At 40.0% G+C, this 7,519-nt stretch overlaps 1 long non-coding RNA gene across 1 annotated transcript; it reads left to right on the forward strand.

Annotated features, from left to right (window-relative positions):
• Positions 1–4,194: 4,194 nt before the first annotated feature.
• Positions 4,195–5,245, forward strand: LOC142397386 (uncharacterized). The gene is made up of 3 exons (XR_012772698.1): positions 4,195–4,288; positions 4,392–4,601; positions 4,884–5,245. It is a non-coding gene; the product is annotated as an uncharacterized LOC142397386 (long non-coding RNA).
• The last annotated feature ends 2,274 nt before the right edge of the window (positions 5,246–7,519 follow it).

A 7,519-nucleotide genomic window follows, 5' to 3' on the forward strand; every position in this document is an offset into this window, starting at 1 on the left:
TACAAAATGGGTCAGCTGTCTTTGAGTTCCTTTTAGTCTTCCTGATTATTCTCTGGATTGAGAACAAAAAGAAACTGACACCATCAGGCTTCGTTCACTTCAAGACTGAAAATGAGCTTCAACCTTGACAGAGACTTTGCTTAATGAATAACACTAGCTTCAAATGAGGAAAGTACTGCAAGGCAAAGACTGTCTCATAAGATTCTTAGAGGGCTGGATGTAATCCACTTCTCAGGAGTGGAGATAAGATCAAATGCTTAGGGTTAAAATATTACATTTCACAGTGGATGACTAGAAAAAGTCTTATGCAAGGGATAGTATGCAAAAGACACAAACAGGAGAGGGAACGATATAGTTGTTTAACATACCACAAGTGAAAACAGGGCAGTAGTGCTATTCAAGCCTGAGGGCACTTTGGACACCTGCTTGATTCCACTGTGACCAAGGAAAAGTACCACTTGATTCTTTAGAGACATGCTATTCCCTCTGGTTGCATCTTGGAGGAGAATAATTAATACAGCAGAAAGATTGTGACTTGAATCTAAACTCAAAGCTTTGAAAGAACTACTGTTGATGGTCATGGACATTTCTCCACAATCAACTGACCTCAGTCCTACTTAAGATTCATTGGACAGATGAGAAGGGTGAGAAATCTGAGCATGACTTGCATCCTAAGTAACTCTTCAGAACTTTATCAGATCATGAAGGGTTTCACGAGTTATCAAACCAGAACTCGCGGTATACGCAGCTTAAGTGCAGACTGATATAAATCAAACATGGGGCAAATTCCATCATCAAATTCACATTTATTTTTGATAGATTAAATATTTAACTCACATTTTCTTTATTCAGTATAATTTATGGAGGCATTTCTATCAAATTTCAAACCATAAAATGTATTCTACAACATCTGGACACGATCTCTTCTTTTACCATTCATTTTGTTGTCTAACCTGCAAAGTGATGGAATGTGTTGTACAGGGTTTTATTATATCTAGACTGTCAGTGAAGATGAGAATATAAAAGTAAACCAGTGCGTTCTCATTCCTAACTCATCACAAACAGCTACTTGCTTAAGAAAACTTTGTATCACTTTTCAATGGAAAGGGTATCCCTTTACCAACCATTTCTGATCAGATACACAGGGAACTGTTCTACAGCAATAAGAAAATATCCTATAGTGCTTGGTTAGTAACTAGTAACAGACTGTATAAGGAAGGAAGTTATATAGGAAGAGGATGACTTACATTTGATTCAAGTCCAACTCGAAGATAGTCTTTTTCACCTCTTTTTTGGCCTTTTTACTTTATTCTGATTTCTTTGCTCTACTCCTGAAATATTTCACAACACAAAATAAATACTTAAGGTTAGGCTTTAAAAGCATTTAGTTGGAAAAGACACCGCCTCTACACAACAGTGATTACACATTGGTGTAAGCTCAGCTTTTTCAGGTCTGTTGCAAAAAGCACCAATCCAGAAGGGCAATGCTGCTCATAACAATTACATTACACAATCCATTTATCATTTCTACTGCTACAATTTAATTAAATTTTCTCTTTTTGGGGATTAATGAAGTGTTATCGAGTTGATTTGAACTGCAGAAAAATTTGCATTAAGCCATAGTTGTCGTGTGGTTTTGGGTTGGCAGGACATGGATGCAGACTCAAAAGAAAGCAAAACTTGGTTTATTTACAAACTTAAGACAAAACAAAAAGCGCGGCTGAGCCGGATGACAAAAAACTAAACTGTGGGACAAAATACAGGAACATGACTATGACTAAAGAAACAACAAAAGACTTGGCATGGCATGAAAAAGCACTTATCTTAAATATATGACTTGACGTGGCAAGGGAATGGTGAGATTGTGGAAAGAAATCACAAACTGAAAGGGGAGCCTGAAAACTAAACTAAATCCAAACATGAGCCAGAAAACCAAGACATGAAACAAACCAAAACATGATAAAACACAAAACCAAGAACTCAAAAACATGAGGAAAAACCCCATGGACGTGGCAATAGTGTGGTGTCCTGTGACTGTTATGTTTCTGGCTTAGTTAAAACTCCACACCTAAAAGGGATGCTTTGGAAGTTCTGTCAGTATTTAAAACTGAAGGAACATACATTTCATCACCCCTACCTCTTGGAAGATTTGACCACAACCTAGTTCATCTACTACCTGTGTACAAACCCCTCGTGCACAGAGAGCCAGCTATGTCCCGCACAGTGAAGAGATGTCCGACGCGGCTGAAGAGGCTCACTGTGTGGGAGGAATTTGGGGATTTTCATGGGGAGCACATGATAGCCAAACAAACTGTATAACTGACTACATTAAAGTGATGGTTCGGAGTAGATTCACCCTAGAGTCATTTGAACCGTGACATCCAGCCAAGTAGCCCAAGCGCTAATGGAACCTGGCAGTATCTCCAAAATTACCACACTAAAATCACGTCATGACACCAAACTTCTATAGTAGTACAAATATGGTCTGTACTCACAAAACGATGTATTTGGAAGTTTGTACATAGTCCAGGAGTTTATTATTATCAACACAAGCCTGATAGCTTTTCTGCTGCTAAAACTGCGTCGACGTCACTTCCTTGATCTGGGAGCTTCAAAGTAAGATGAGGGTTGATCTACTACTGTAGACAACAAAGTATATGCTATATTCTACGTGAATTTTTATGTTGTAGAGTTGTGAATTTATTTTATCAATGGAGAAATTGAGCAGCCTTGCTTTGTTGTCTACAGTAGTAGATCAACCCTCATCTTACATTGATACATGATCTGAACATGTTCTTCAATAGTTTTGATCAGCCATCTGCCCCCCCTCACGCAGCCCAGTCCGCCATGAAAAGACGGGGCGTTGTCGTGCACCAGTTGAAATTTGTTACTTGGCGCGCGCGGAGAACGACAAACCGGATGGACCAACTCGAAAACGGGCTCACGGCTGTGTCATGTAAAATACTTTGTGCAATTATTTGTAAATAACTGATGTCGTTAGGAATTTTCTGTTGTTTCATTCACTGGAAGTATTAGCGCTATATTAAACCAATCTATTATTATTATTATTAATATTGCATCCTGAAAGGTAACGATAATTCCCAAGTGTGTCCATTGAAGCACACCATTTCATAACAAACCAACAAAGAAAGGGCTATTTTTAAGCTCTTACTTGGCCCACCAGAAACGAAAGGTTTGATTTCGAAATTGGTTTGTACTTTCTCTCACAAACTTGCACAACCTGCTGTTAAATTTAAGCAAATGTGGCAGGCTGATCTTAACATCACAACTCAAGATGAAATATGGCAACAAGCCTTAAATGACATTCACTATTGCTCTATTAATGCAAGGTTACAGTTGATTCAATTCAAGGTCATACACAGGTTACACTATTCAAAATGTAAGCTGCATAAAATCTTCCCCCAAACTTCTCCCATGTGTGAGAGGTGCAAGATATCAAAAAGCACACTTGCACACCAATTTTGGTTATGTCCTGAGATAAAAAAATGTCTGGTATTCCATTTTCAGATGGTACTCCCATGCACTTAAAGTAAACCTGGACCCTGATCCTGAAATTGCTCCATTTGGCATATCTAACATTTTAGACAACATGGGTCGAAATGTTGCCACGATAGTTTCTTATGGTATGGTCATAGCCAAGAGATGCATTCTGAAAATGTGGAAATCTGACTCGCCACCTAAGTTTGAAACCTGGTTGAGGGAGATGGTAGGAATCCTTCACATTGAAAAACTGAGATACGAGATATCTGGCAACGTATAGAAATTGAATGGTGTATGGAGACCTATACTGGAGTATTTGAAACTGTAAGTTAACCCCCCCTGAAAAGTGACTACCCTGACATATGTGATGCGTTTGAGTGGACTTCTAACTCTGACAATATATTAAGCCTGCTTGTATGTTATTTATTTTTTTTTTTTTTTGGTATGTATGGTTTGTGTCAAGTCTTATTATTGTTATTTTTATTGTATGTGTGTGTATGTATATTGTTTTCTACTTTGAAAAATGACAGTAAAAATATATATATATATATATATATATATATATATATATAAAAAAAAAAAAGGGTAACGCAATAAACTTAAAAGTCCTATAACGATATTCTAAGTACTATATCAGACTATAATGTTGAGAACACACCAATTGAAATTTCAACTTCTGCAGGCCCATCAGCTAAGTAATGGGTGAGAATGCCCAGGAATTTGGAGGTGAGATGGGCATCATCATGCCCATTGAAATTTCAACTTCTGCAGGATCATCAGCTATTATGTGAGTAATCTTTCTCTTTCGTCGCCAAGGTTATAAGCAGCAGTATCATTAATGACAGTGCTACAGTGGTATTGTTTTCTTCTCCCCTTTCATCGTAGAGTAGTTAGCAGTAACCTTCACGTAGCAGCGACACCTCTGTGACGGAGAAAATTGCAACAACTGGCGTATCGACTCGCGCCACTATAAATGGCCGGCAGGAAACTGTGACGTCATCAACACCGCTCGCTAGAGCCTTATATTAACACAACCCCCCTCACCCACACCATCCAACACACAGCCCCCCTGATCCAACCTGTCCTTCACAACAACCCAGGTGAGAAACCTCCTCAAGACTGCTTCAGCTCGCTGTCGAAGGGACAGATACAGGAAATATTTCCTGCCACATGCCATCACTCTGTATAATAACGGTTAATCATTGTTCTGCACTAATCATGGTCATCTCAATCTCACACAACTGCATTGTTGCACTTTTTGCTGTACATATATTTTTATTCTTATTCTTATTTTTACTTGTCTGTATGCTGCAACTGCGAAGTAATTTCCCAGCTGGGATGATTAAAGTACTTCTATTCTATTCTAAGACCCCACACCCCAGGGACTTTAGCAGCTACAGGCTGGTGGCACTAACATCCCACCTGATGAAGACCCTGGAGCGGCTAGTCCTTGTCCATCTTTGTCCCCTGGTGAGCCCATCGTCGGATCCACTGCAGTTTGCCTACCTGCCTGGAATTGGAGTGGATGACACTGTGATCTTCCTCCAACACTGAGCTCTCTCTCACCTGGAAGTACTGTGAGGATCATTTTCTTGAATTTCTCCAGTGCTTTTAACACCATACAACCTGCATTTCTGAGGGACAAGCTGGAGAACACCGGGGTGGACCACCGCCTCACACACTGGACTGGTCTCAACACACAACTGCTCTCTACAAGGAAGGCCAGAGCAGACTATCTGCTCAGGAGACTTTGGAGTGCAGGGGGCTCTCCTGAAGACCTTCTATGACACTGTGATGGCATCAGTCATCTTGATAAACTGATCAAGAAGGCCAGCTCGGTCCTGGGATGCCCCCTTGACTCAGTGGAGGTGGTAGGAGAGAGGAGAATTATGGCTAAGCTGTTATCCATGATGGAAAATGACAAACTGAGTCTAATCCTGAACTCTGAGTTGATCTACCATAAACTCTGATTTGAGGGTGTTTAGTCAACTGAGTAATTTCACCTTGAGTTTAGCGTGTGCACCACAACTTTAAAAAGCCAGCATCAATGGAGCCCCGATTCCACGAGTCACCATGGCAACGGGGATGAGGAGAGCTACGTTTTTCCACCAACCTTGAATTGGAAATCTTAATCCGCTCATACGGCGAGTTTCAACACGTTTTTAGAAAGAAGTGCAACACCGCTGCAGCTGCAAAAGTGTAAGTTTCAATGTAGTCCTTTGCAATCACAATAATATTACAGGGGAAACTGCTTGAATGGTAGCCTATTCATGTAGGTGCAATCCCGCGGGGGAGAAGTGCACTTGGCAGCAGTTTAAGATGAAATATAAAAATATTGTTCAAACAGGTGAGACCTCGCATGGAGGTACCTCATTTTGATCATGTTTTACACTGTAAAGTAAATATTAAGTGGCTATTTCACTGTGCAGTTATTTTATCCCCAACATAATGCTGTTTTCACACACATAAATGTCTTCTCATCTATATCATGTTCTGTTTAATAATTACGCCTATTTAAAGTAACACAGACTTCTACTGAGCCAACAGAAAGAAGGCAGAAATGCCCGTAAAACGGGTGGTGGCCCAGCACTGCCACCTCTTATGGAAGGGCAGTGGCTGAGGGAATCCCTGGAGGGAGTCCACCCCCAAGACACAAGTGCCTTTATAAAATATGACAGGCCTATAGATATATTTTTTTAAGCTCATTCATACAAATATATCTTTTTTCTTTTGTTCCAACAAAATTCTGATGGTACCGCTCAAAAAAATAATTCTCTGGAAATGCTAAAACATCCAAAACATCTCATAACCATCTCCCGAGGAATATTCAATTCTCTGCGCAATAATGCCGCACCTTCATCCACGGGATCGCTGTCAAAAGGACATGCCATGTTCGTGAAAAAAGTCGCCTCCTACTGTACCTAATGGACTTCTAGAAGTAGAAGAACTAGGCTACGCCAAAACTCGCTCTGCTGACTGAATGAATGAGGAAATCAAATAGCCTGTGTGGCTGAAAGAGGGCGGAGACAGAGAGAAACTCGAGGTTCATTGAGTAAAACCTGGTCCCGACCAGGTTAGGTTCATAGAGTCTGTTACTACGGTAACTGACCAAGAGCTTAAATTACCTCTCTTTGTGAAACAGGCTAGAGTTACCCCTCTCTCTGGTTTGAGTTACGTCCCTTTGTGAAACGGACCTCTGATGACTCCATGACTCCCCACAAAGGATCTGGATTGTCTTCAGTTTTGTTTTTACAGGTTAGCAGCTGGTTGTCTGGTTTTTCATTGTTTTCTGATTTTTTCTTCCCATTTCTGTTCCTTTTTTTTTTTCTTTGCTCTCCCTCTTTCCCTGCCCCCCGGTCAGGTTCGGCACTATCATGTTAAGCATTGTAACAAAAATAAATAAATAAATAAATAAGCAGTTGATGGGCATCAAGGGGAGCTTTACATTTATAAAGCTTCCCTTGGCATAGCAAATGTGTTTGGCATAAACAGTATTCAGATCACAATTCTACTGCCATAATGCTGGACAGGACAAGGGGTTAAAAAATAAATAAATATATTTAAATTTCCCGACTGTGGGACGAATAAAGGTATTTGTATTCATATGTGATGGGTTAGGAGTGGGAACGAATAAAAATACATGTCTTTGTCATATTGCTCTTAAAAGGTGGCCGATATGTTATCACTGCCAGATAGCACAGTGTGGCAGAAAATGTCAGTGACTCAACTTAAAAATGGGATGACATGTTCTAAAATTGGCATCAGTATTCAATGTGTCATAAAATGTCTTTTGTTAAAAGGCATGTGTGTAAGCTAAAATGATCTCTTTCTCTATAACCCCCGTGTGGTACAGCTTGCAGAGCCTGGGTAAGCCCTCTGGCTGAAGTAACATCATGGACATTACTGAATCTCATTATCAAGGTAGCAGATTCCCCAACAGTCCACAGTTATGACCCACTTTCCAAACAGCCAGCAATTACAACAAACGATAATCAAAATAATGTTTTGAATGTATTTT

The sequence above is a fragment of the Odontesthes bonariensis genome, chromosome 13 (assembly GCF_027942865.1).
Source record: "Odontesthes bonariensis isolate fOdoBon6 chromosome 13, fOdoBon6.hap1, whole genome shotgun sequence".
NCBI lineage: Eukaryota > Metazoa > Chordata > Actinopteri > Atheriniformes > Atherinopsidae > Odontesthes > Odontesthes bonariensis.